The following is a 12,538-nucleotide window of genomic DNA, read 5'->3' as shown; positions in this document are numbered from 1 at the left end:
CCTAACCCTAACCCTAGCCCGAACCCTAACCCTAACCCTTCCCCGAAGCCTGACCCTCACCCGTCCCCTAATCCTAACCCGTACGCTGACACTAACCCGCGCCCTCACACGTACGCTCCCCCTAAAGCGTTGTCGTACCCTCACCTGGACCCTAAACCGTCCCCTTCCCCTAACCCTAACCCTAGCCCGAACCCTAACCCTAACCCTTCCCCGAAGCCTGACCCTCACCCGTCCCCTAATCCTCACCCGTACGCTGACACTAACCCGCGCCCTCACACGTACGCTCCCCCTAAAGCGTTGTCGTACCCTCACCTGGACCCTAAACCGTCCCCGTCCCCTAACCCTAACCCTAGCCCGCACCCTTACCCTAACCCTTCCCCGAAGCCTGACCCTCACCCGTACCCTAATCCTCACCCGTACGCTGACACTAACCCGCGCCCTCACACGTACGCTCCCCCTAAAGCGTTGTCGTACCCTCACCTGGACCCTAAACCGTCCCCGTCCCCTAACCCTAACCCTAGCCCGAACCCTAACCCTAACCCTTCCCCGAAGCCTGACCCTCACCCGTCCCCTAATCCTCACCCGTACGCTGACACTAACCCGCGCCCTCACACGTACGCTCCCCCTAAAGCGTTGTCGTACCCTCACCTGGACCCTAAACCGTCCCCGTCCCATAACCCTAACCCTAGCCCGAACCCTAACCCTAACCCTTCCCCGAAGCCTGACCCTCACCCGTCCCCTAATCCTCACCCGTACGCTGACACTAACCCGCGCCCTCACACGTACGCTCCCCCTAAAGCGTTGTCGTACCCTCACCTGGAGCCTAAACCGTCCCCGTCCCCTAACCCTAACCCTAGCCCGAACCCTAACCCTAACCCTTCCCCGAAGCCTGACCCTCACCCGTACCCTAATCCTAACCCGTACGCTGACACTAACCCGCGCCCTCACACGTACGCTCCCCCTAAAGCGTTGTCGTACCCTCACCTGGAGCCTAAACCGTCCCCGTCCCCTAACCCTAACCCTAGCCCGAACCCTAACCCTAACCCTTCCCCGAAGCCTGACACTCACCCGTCCCCTAATCCTAACCCGTACGCTGACACTAATCCGCGCCCTCACACGTACGCTCCCCCTAAAGCGTTGTCGTACCCTCACCTGGACCCTAAACCGTCCCCGTCCCCTAACCCTAACCCTAGCCCGAACCCTAACCCTAACCCTTCCCCGAAGCCTGACCCTCACCCGTCCCCTAATCCTAACCCGTACGCTGACACTAACCCGCGCCCTCACACGTACGCTCCCCCTAAAGCGTTGTCGTACCCTCACCTGGACCCTAAACCGTCCCCGTCCCCTAACCCTAACCCTAGCCCGAACCCTAACCCTAACCCTTCCCCGAAGCCTGACCCTCACCCGTCCCCTAATCCTAACCCGTACGCTGACACTAACCCGCGCCCTCACACGTACGCTCCCCCTAAAGCGTTGTCGTACCCTCACCTGGACCCTAAACCGTCCCCTTCCCCTAACCCTAACCCTAGCCCGAACCCTAACCCTAACCCTTCCCCGAAGCCTGACCCTCACCCGTCCCCTAATCCTCACCCGTACGCTGACACTAACCCGCGCCCTCACACGTACGCTCCCCCTAAAGCGTTGTCGTACCCTCACCTGGACCCTAAACCGTCCCCGTCCCCTAACCCTAACCCTAGCCCGCACCCTTACCCTAACCCTTCCCCGAAGCCTGACCCTCACCCGTACCCTAATCCTCACCCGTACGCTGACACTAACCCGCGCCCTCACACGTACGCTCCCCCTAAAGCGTTGTCGTACCCTCACCTGGACCCTAAACCGTCCCCGTCCCCTAACCCTAACCCTAGCCCGAACCCTAACCCTAACCCTTCCCCGAAGCCTGACCCTCACCCGTACCCTAATCCTCACCCGTACGCTGACACTAACCCGCGCCCTCACACGTACGCTCCCCCTAAAGCGTTGTCGTACCCTCACCTGGAGCCTAAACCGTCCCCGTCCCCTAACCCTAACCCTAGCCCGAACCCTAACCCTAACCCTTCCCCGAAGCCTGACCCTCACCCGTCCCCTAATCCTCACCCGTACGCTGACACTAACCCGCGCCCTCACACGTACGCTCCCCCTAAAGCGTTGTCGTACCCTCACCTGGACCCTAAACCGTCCCCGTCCCCTAACCCTAACCCTAGCCCGCACCCTTACCCTAACACTTCCCCGAAGCCTGACCCTCACCCGTACCCTAATCCTCACCCGTACGCTGACACTAACCCGCGCCCTCACACGTACGCTCCCCCTAAAGCGTTGTCGTACCCTCACCTGGACCCTAAACCGTCCCCGTCCCCTAACCCTAACCCTAGCCCGAACCCTAACCCTAACCCTTCCCCGAAGCCTGACCCTCACCCGTCCCCTAATCCTCACCCGTACGCTGACACTAACCCGCGCCCTCACACGTACGCTCCCCCTAAAGCGTTGTCGTACCCTCACCTGGACCCTAAACCGTCCCCGTCCCCTAACCCTAACCCTAGCCCGAACCCTAACCCTAACACTTCCCCGAAGCCTGACCCTCACCCGTCCCCTAATCCTAACCCGTACGCTGACACTAACCCGCGCCCTCACACGTACGCTCCCCCTAAAGCGTTGTCGTACCCTCACCTGGACCCTAAACCGTCCCCGTCCCCTAACCCTAACCCTAGCCCGAACCCTAACCCTAACCCTTCCCCGAAGCCTGACCCTCACCCATCCCCTAATCCTAACCCGTACGCTGACACTAACCCACACCCTCACACGTACGCTCCCCCTAAAGCGTTGTCGTACCCTCACCTGGACCCTACACCGTCCCCGTCCCCTAACCCTAACCCTAGCCCGAACACTAACCCTAACCCTTCCCCGAAGCCTGACCCTCACCCGTCCGCTAATCCTAACCCGACCGCTGACACTAACCCGCGCCCTCACACGTACGCTCCCCCTAAAGCGTTGTCGTACCCTCACCTGGACCCTAAACCGTGCCCGTCCCGTAACCCTAACCCTAGCCCGAACCCTAACCCTAACCCTTCCCCGAAGCCTGACACTCACCCGTCCCCTAATCCTAACCCGTACGCTGACACTAACCCGCGCCCTCACACGTACGCTCTCCCTAAAGCGTTGTCGTACCCTCACCTGGAGCCTAAACCGTCCCCGGCCCCTAACCCTAACCCTAGCCCGAACCCTAACCCTAACCCTTCCCCGAAGCCTGACCCTCACCCGTCCCCTAATCCTAACCCGTACGCTGACACTAACCCGCGCCCTCACACGTACGCTCCCCCTAAAGCGTTGTCGTACCCTCACCTGGACCCTAAACCGTCCCCGTCCCCTAACCCTAACCCTAGCCCGAACCCTAACCCTAACCCTTCCCCGAAGCCTGACCCTCACCCGTCCCCTAATCCTAACCCGTACGCTGACACTAACCCGCGCCCTCACACGTACGCTCCCCCTAAAACGTTGTCGTACCCTCACCTGGACCCTAAACCGTCCCCGTCCCCTAACCCTAACCCTAGCCCGAACCCTAACCCTAACCCTTCCCCGAAGCCTGACCCTCACCCGTACCCTAATCCTAACCCGTACGCTGACACTAACCCGCACCCTCACACGTACGCTCCCCCTAAAGCGTTGTCGTACCCTCACCTGGACCCTAAACCGTTTCCTTCCCCTAACCATAACCCTAGCCCGAACCCTAACCCTAACCCTTCCCCGAAGCCTGACCCTCACCCGTCCCCTAATCCTAACCCGTACGCTGACACTAACCCGCGCCCTCACACGTACGCTCCCCCTAAAGCGTTGTCGTACCCTCACCTGGACCCTAAACCGTCCCCGTCCCCTAACCCTAACCCTAGCCCGAACCCTAACCCTAACCCTTCCCCGAAGCCTGACCCTCACCCGTCCCCTAATCCTAACCCGTACACTGACACTAACCCGCGCCCTCACACGTAGGCTCCCCCTAAAGCGTTGTCGTACCCTCTCCTGGACCCTAAACCGTCCCCGTCCCCTAACCCTAACCCTAGCCCGAACCCTAACCCTAACCCTTCCCCGAAGCCTGACCCTCACCCGTCCCCTAATCCTAACCCGTACGCTGACACTAACCCGCACCCTCACACGTACGCTCCCCCTAAAGCATTGTCGTACCCTCACCTGGAGCCTAAACCGTCCCCGTCCCCTAACCCTAACCCTAGCCCGAACCCTAACCCTAACCCTTCCCCGAAGCCTGACCCTCACCCGTCCCCTAATCCTAACCCGTACGCTGACACTAACCCGCGCCCTCACACGTACGCTCCCCCTAAAGCGTTGTCGTACCCTCACCTGGACCCTAAACCGTCCCCGTCCCCTAACCCTAACCCTAGCCCGAACCCTAACCCTAACCCTTCCCCGAAGCCTGACCCTCACCCGTCCCCTAATCCTAACCCGTACGCTGACACTAACCCGCGCCCTCACACGTACGCTCCCCCTAAAGCGTTGTCGTACCCTCACCTGGACCCTAAACCGTCCCCGTCCCCTAACCCTAACCCTAGCCCGAACCCTAACCCTAACCCTTCCCCGAAGCCTGACCCTCACCCGTACCCTAATCCTAACCCGTACGCTGACACTAACCCGCACCCTCACACGTACGCTCCCCCTAAAGCGTTGTCGTACCCTCACCTGGACCCTAAACCGTTTCCTTCCCCTAACCATAACCCTAGCCCGAACCCTAACCCTAACCCTTCCCCGAAGCCTGACCCTCACCCGTCCCCTAATCCTAACCCGTACGCTGACACTAACCCGCGCCCTCACACGTACGCTCCCCCTAAAGCGTTGTCGTACCCTCACCTGGACCCTAAACCGTCCCCGTCCCCTAACCCTAACCCTAGCCCGAACCCTAACCCTAACCCTTCCCCGAAGCCTGACCCTCACGCGTCCCCTAATCCTAACCCGTACACTGACACTAACCCGCGCCCTCACACGTACGCTCCCCCTAAAGCGTTGTCGTACCCTCTCCTGGACCCTAAACCGTCCCCGTCCCCTAACCCTAACCCTAGCCCGAACCCTAACCCTAACCCTTCCCCGAAGCCTGACCCTCACCCGTCCCCTAATCCTAACCCGTACGCTGACACTAACCCGCGCCCTCACACGTACGCTCCCCCTAAAGCGTTGTCGTACCCTCACCTGGAGCCTAAACCGTCCCCGTCCCCTAACCCTAACCCTAGCCCGAACCCTAACCCTAACCCTTCCCCGAAGCCTGACCCTCACCCGTCCCCTAATCCTAACCCGTACGCTGACACTAACCCGCGCCCTCACACGTACGCTCCCCCTAAAGCGTTGTCGTACCCTCACCTGGACCCTAAACCGTCCCCGTCCCCTAACCCTAACCCTAGCCCGAACCCTAACCCTAACCCTTCCCCGAAGCCTGACCCTCACCCGTCCCCTAATCCTCACCCGTACGCTGACACTAACCCGCGCCCTCACACGTACGCTCCCCCTAAAGCGTTGTCGTACCCTCACCTGGACCCTAAACCGTCCCCGTCCCCTAACCCTAACCCTAGCCCGAACCCTAACCCTAACACTTCCCCGAAGCCTGACCCTCACCCGTCCCCTAATCCTAACCCGTACGCTGACACTAACCCGCGCCCTCACACGTACGCTCCCCCTAAAGCGTTGTCGTACCCTCACCTGGACCCTAAACCGTCCCCGTCCCCTAACCCTAACCCTAGCCCGAACCCTAACCCTAACCCTTCCCCGAAGCCTGACCCTCACCCATCCCCTAATCCTAACCCGTACGCTGACACTAACCCACACCCTCACACGTACGCTCCCCCTAAAGCGTTGTCGTACCCTCACCTGGACCCTACACCGACCCCGTCCCCTAACCCTAACCCTAGCCCGAACACTAACCCTAACCCTTCCCCGAAGCCTGACCCTCACCCGTCCGCTAATCCTAACCCGACCGCTGACACTAACCCGCGCCCTCACACGTACGCTCCCCCTAAAGCGTTGTCGTACCCTCACCTGGACCCTAAACCGTGCCCGTCCCGTAACCCTAACCCTAGCCCGAACCCTAACCCTAACCCTTCCCCGAAGCCTGACACTCACCCGTCCCCTAATCCTAACCCGTACGCTGACACTAACCCGCGCCCTCACACGTACGCTCTCCCTAAAGCGTTGTCGTACCCTCACCTGGAGCCTAAACCGTCCCCGGCCCCTAACCCTAACCCTAGCCCGAACCCTAACCCTAACCCTTCCCCGAAGCCTGACCCTCACCCGTCCCCTAATCCTAACCCGTACGCTGACACTAACCCGCGCCCTCACACGTACGCTCCCCCTAAAGCGTTGTCGTACCCTCACCTGGACCCTAAACCGTCCCCGTCCCCTAACCCTAACCCTAGCCCGAACCCTAACCCTAACCCTTCCCCGAAGCCTGACCCTCACCCGTCCCCTAATCCTAACCCGTACGCTGACACTAACCCGCGCCCTCACACGTACGCTCCCCCTAAAACGTTGTCGTACCCTCACCTGGACCCTAAACCGTCCCCGTCCCCTAACCCTAACCCTAGCCCGAACCCTAACCCTAACCCTTCCCCGAAGCCTGACCCTCACCCGTACCCTAATCCTAACCCGTACGCTGACACTAACCCGCACCCTCACACGTACGCTCCCCCTAAAGCGTTGTCGTACCCTCACCTGGACCCTAAACCGTTTCCTTCCCCTAACCATAACCCTAGCCCGAACCCTAACCCTAACCCTTCCCCGAAGCCTGACCCTCACCCGTCCCCTAATCCTAACCCGTACGCTGACACTAACCCGCGCCCTCACACGTACGCTCCCCCTAAAGCGTTGTCGTACCCTCACCTGGACCCTAAACCGTCCCCGTCCCCTAACCCTAACCCTAGCCCGAACCCTAACCCTAACCCTTCCCCGAAGCCTGACCCTCACCCGTCCCCTAATCCTAACCCGTACACTGACACTAACCCGCGCCCTCACACGTAGGCTCCCCCTAAAGCGTTGTCGTACCCTCTCCTGGACCCTAAACCGTCCCCGTCCCCTAACCCTAACCCTAGCCCGAACCCTAACCCTAACCCTTCCCCGAAGCCTGACCCTCACCCGTCCCCTAATCCTAACCCGTACGCTGACACTAACCCGCACCCTCACACGTACGCTCCCCCTAAAGCATTGTCGTACCCTCACCTGGAGCCTAAACCGTCCCCGTCCCCTAACCCTAACCCTAGCCCGAACCCTAACCCTAACCCTTCCCCGAAGCCTGACCCTCACCCGTCCCCTAATCCTAACCCGTACGCTGACACTAACCCGCGCCCTCACACGTACGCTCCCCCTAAAGCGTTGTCGTACCCTCACCTGGACCCTAAACCGTCCCCGTCCCCTAACCCTAACCCTAGCCCGAACCCTAACCCTAACCCTTCCCCGAAGCCTGACCCTCACCCGTCCCCTAATCCTAACCCGTACGCTGACACTAACCCGCGCCCTCACACGTACGCTCCCCCTAAAGCGTTGTCGTACCCTCACCTGGACCCTAAACCGTCCCCGTCCCCTAACCCTAACCCTAGCCCGAACCCTAACCCTAACCCTTCCCCGAAGCCTGACCCTCACCCGTACCCTAATCCTAACCCGTACGCTGACACTAACCCGCACCCTCACACGTACGCTCCCCCTAAAGCGTTGTCGTACCCTCACCTGGACCCTAAACCGTTTCCTTCCCCTAACCATAACCCTAGCCCGAACCCTAACCCTAACCCTTCCCCGAAGCCTGACCCTCACCCGTCCCCTAATCCTAACCCGTACGCTGACACTAACCCGCGCCCTCACACGTACGCTCCCCCTAAAGCGTTGTCGTACCCTCACCTGGACCCTAAACCGTCCCCGTCCCCTAACCCTAACCCTAGCCCGAACCCTAACCCTAACCCTTCCCCGAAGCCTGACCCTCACGCGTCCCCTAATCCTAACCCGTACACTGACACTAACCCGCGCCCTCACACGTACGCTCCCCCTAAAGCGTTGTCGTACCCTCTCCTGGACCCTAAACCGTCCCCGTCCCCTAACCCTAACCCTAGCCCGAACCCTAACCCTAACCCTTCCCCGAAGCCTGACCCTCACCCGTCCCCTAATCCTAACCCGTACGCTGACACTAACCCGCGCCCTCACACGTACGCTCCCCCTAAAGCGTTGTCGTACCCTCACCTGGAGCCTAAACCGTCCCCGTCCCCTAACCCTAACCCTAGCCCGAACCCTAACCCTAACCCTTCCCCGAAGCCTGACCCTCACCCGTCCCCTAATCCTAACCCGTACGCTGACACTAACCCGCGCCCTCACACGTACGCTCCCCCTAAAGCGTTGTCGTACCCTCACCTGGACCCTAAACCGTCCCCGTCCCCTAACCCTAACCCTAGCCCGAACCCTAACCCTAACCCTTCCCCGAAGCCTGACCCTCACCCGTCCCCTAATCCTAACCCGTACGCTGACACTAACCCGCGCCCTCACACGTACGCTCCCCCTAAAGCGTTGTCGTACCCTCACCTGGACCCTAAACCGTCCCCGTCCCCTAACCCTAACCCTAGCCCGAACCCTAACCCTAACCCTTCCCCGAAGCCTGACCCTCACCCGTCCCCTAATCCTAACCCGTACGCTGACACTAACCCGCGCCCTCACACGTACGCTCCCCCTAAAGCGTTGTCGTACCCTCACCTGGACCCTAAACCGTCCCCGTCCCCTAACCCTAACCCTAGCCCGAACCCTAACCCTAACCCTTCCCCGAAGCCTGACCCTCACCCGTACCCTAATCCTAACCCGTACGCTGACACTAACCCGCACCCTCACACGTACGCTCCCCCTAAAGCGTTGTCGTACCCTCACCTGGACCCTAAACCGTTTCCTTCCCCTAACCATAACCCTAGCCCGAACCCTAACCCTAACCCTTCCCCGAAGCCTGACCCTCACCCGTCCCCTAATCCTAACCCGTACGCTGACACTAACCCGCGCCCTCACACGTACGCTCCCCCTAAAGCGTTGTCGTACCCTCACCTGGACCCTAAACCGTCCCCGTCCCCTAACCCTAACCCTAGCCCGAACCCTAACCCTAACCCTTCCCCGAAGCCTGACCCTCACCCGTCCCCTAATCCTAACCCGTACACTGACACTAACCCGCGCCCTCACACGTACGCTCCCCCTAAAGCGTTGTCGTACCCTCTCCTGGACCCTAAACCGTCCCCGTCCCCTAACCCTAACCCTAGCCCGAACCCTAACCCTAACCCTTCCCCGAAGCCTGACCCTCACCCGTCCCCTAATCCTAACCCGTACGCTGACACTAACCCGCGCCCTCACACGTACGCTCCCCCTAAAGCGTTGTCGTACCCTCACCTGGAGCCTAAACCGTCCCCGTCCCCTAACCCTAACCCTAGCCCGAACCCTAACCCTAACCCTTCCCCGAAGCCTGACCCTCACCCGTCCCCTAATCCTAACCCGTACGCTGACACTAACCCGCGCCCTCACACGTACGCTCCCCCTAAAGCGTTGTCGTACCCTCACCTGGACCCTAAACCGTCCCCGTCCCCTAACCCTAACCCTAGCCCGAACCCTAACCCTAACACTTCCCCGAAGCCTGACCCTCACCCATCCCCTAATCCTAACCCGTACGCTGACACTAACCCGCGCCCTCACACGTACACTCCCCCTAAAGCGTTGTCGTACCCTCACCTGGAGCCTAAACCGTCCCCGTCCCCTAACCCTAACCCTAGCCCGAACCCTAACCCTAACCCTTCCCCGAAGCCTGACCCTCACCCGTCCCCTAATCCTAACCCGTACGCTGACACTAACCCGCGCCCTCACACGTACGCTCCCCCTAAAGCGTTGTCGTACCCTCACCTGGACCCTAAACCGTCCCCGTCCCCTAACCCTAACCCTAGCCCGAACCCTAACCCTAACCCTTCCCCGAAGCCTGACCCTCACCCGTACCCTAATCCTAACCCGTACGCTGACACTAACCCGCACCCTCACACGTACGCTCCCCCTAAAGCGTTGTCGTACCCTCACCTGGACCCTAAACCGTTTCCTTCCCCTAACCATAACCCTAGCCCGAACCCTAACCCTAACCCTTCCCCGAAGCCTGACCCTCACCCGTCCCCTAATCCTAACCCGTACGCTGACACTAACCCGCGCCCTCACACGTACGCTCCCCCTAAAGCGTTGTCGTACCCTCACCTGGACCCTAAACCGTCCCCGTCCCCTAACCCTAACCCTAGCCCGAACCCTAACCCTAACCCTTCCCCGAAGCCTGACCCTCACGCGTCCCCTAATCCTAACCCGTACACTGACACTAACCCGCGCCCTCACACGTACGCTCCCCCTAAAGCGTTGTCGTACCCTCTCCTGGACCCTAAACCGTCCCCGTCCCCTAACCCTAACCCTAGCCCGAACCCTAACCCTAACCCTTCCCCGAAGCCTGACCCTCACCCGTCCCCTAATCCTAACCCGTACGCTGACACTAACCCGCGCCCTCACACGTGCGCTCCCCCTAAAGCGTTGTCGTACCCTCACCTGGAGCCTAAACCGTCCCCGTCCCCTAACCCTAACCCTAGCCCGAACCCTAACCCTAACCCTTCCCCGAAGCCTGACCCTCACCCGTCCCCTAATCCTAACCCGTACGCTGACACTAACCCGCGCCCTCACACGTACGCTCCCCCTAAAGCGTTGTCGTACCCTCACCTGGACCCTAAACCGTCCCCGTCCCCTAACCCTAACCCTAGCCCGAACCCTAACCCTAACCCTTCCCCGAAGCCTGACCCTCACCCGTCCCATAATCCTAACCCGTACGCTGACACTAACCCGCGCCCTCACACGTACGCTCCCCCTAAAGCGTTGTCGTACCCTCACCTGGACCCTAAACCGTCCCCGTCCCCTAACCCTAACCCTAGCCCGAACCCTAACCCTAACCCTTCCCCGAAGCCTGACCCTCACCCGTCCCCTAATCCTCACCTGTACGCTGACACTAACCCGCGCCCTCACAAGTACGCTCCCCCTAAAGCGTTGTCGTACCCTCACCTGGAGCCTAAACCGTCCCCGTCCCCTAACCCTAACCCTAGCCCGAACCCTAACCTTAACCCTTCCCCGAAGCCTGACCCTCACCCGTCCCCTAATCCTAACCCGTACGCTGACACGAACCCGCGCCCTCACACGTACACTCCCCCTAAAGCGTTGTCGTACCCTCACCTGGACCCTAAACCGTCCCCGTCCCCTAACCCTAACCCTAGCCCGAACCCTAACCCTAACCCTTCCCCGAAGCCTGACCCTCACCCGTCCCCTAATCCTAACCCGTACGCTGACACTAACCCGCGCCCTCACACGTACGCTCCCCCTAAAGCGTTGTCGTACCCTCACCTGGAGCCTAAACCGTCCCCGTCCCCTAACCCTAACCCTAGCCCGAACCCTAACCCTAACCCTTCCCCGAAGCCTGACCCTCACCCGTCCCCTAATCCTAACCCGTACGCTGACACTAACCCGCGCCCTCACACGTACGCTCCCCCTAAAGCGTTGTCGTACCCTCACCTGGACCCTAAACCGTCCCCGTCCCCTAAAGCGTTGTCGTACCCTCACCTGGACCCTAAACCGTCCCCGTCCCCTAACCCTAACCCTAGCCCGAACCCTAACCCTAACACTTCCCCGAAGCCTGACCCTCACCCATCCCCTAATCCTAACCCGTACGCTGACACTAACCCGCGCCCTCACACGTACACTCCCCCTAAAGCGTTGTCGTACCCTCACCTGGAGCCTAAACCGTCCCCGTCCCCTAACCCTAACCCTAGCCCGAACCCTAACCCTAACCCTTCCCCGAAGCCTGACCCTCACCCGTCCCCTAATCCTAACCCGTACGCTGACACTAACCCGCGCCCTCACACGTACGCTCCCCCTAAAGCGTTGTCGTACCCTCACCTGGACCCTAAACCGTCCCCGTCCCCTAACCCTAACCCTAGCCCGAACCCTAACCCTAACCCTTCCCCGAAGCCTGACCCTCACCCGTACCCTAATCCTAACCCGTACGCTGACACTAACCCGCACCCTCACACGTACGCTCCCCCTAAAGCGTTGTCGTACCCTCACCTGGACCCTAAACCGTTTCCTTCCCCTAACCATAACCCTAGCCCGAACCCTAACCCTAACCCTTCCCCGAAGCCTGACCCTCACCCGTCCCCTAATCCTAACCCGTACGCTGACACTAACCCGCGCCCTCACACGTACGCTCCCCCTAAAGCGTTGTCGTACCCTCACCTGGACCCTAAACCGTCCCCGTCCCCTAACCCTAACCCTAGCCCGAACCCTAACCCTAACCCTTCCCCGAAGCCTGACCCTCACGCGTCCCCTAATCCTAACCCGTACACTGACACTAACCCGCGCCCTCACACGTACGCTCCCCCTAAAGCGTTGTCGTACCCTCTCCTGGACCCTAAACCGTCCCCGTCCCCTAACCCTAACCCTAGCCCGAACCCTAACCCTAACCCTTCCCCGAAGCCTGACCCTC

The sequence above is a fragment of the Pseudorca crassidens genome, chromosome 15, assembly GCF_039906515.1.
Source record: "Pseudorca crassidens isolate mPseCra1 chromosome 15, mPseCra1.hap1, whole genome shotgun sequence".
Classification (NCBI taxonomy): domain Eukaryota; kingdom Metazoa; phylum Chordata; class Mammalia; order Artiodactyla; family Delphinidae; genus Pseudorca; species Pseudorca crassidens.
The sequence above is the reverse complement of the archived record's forward strand: the minus strand, read 5'-3'. Positions refer to the sequence as shown.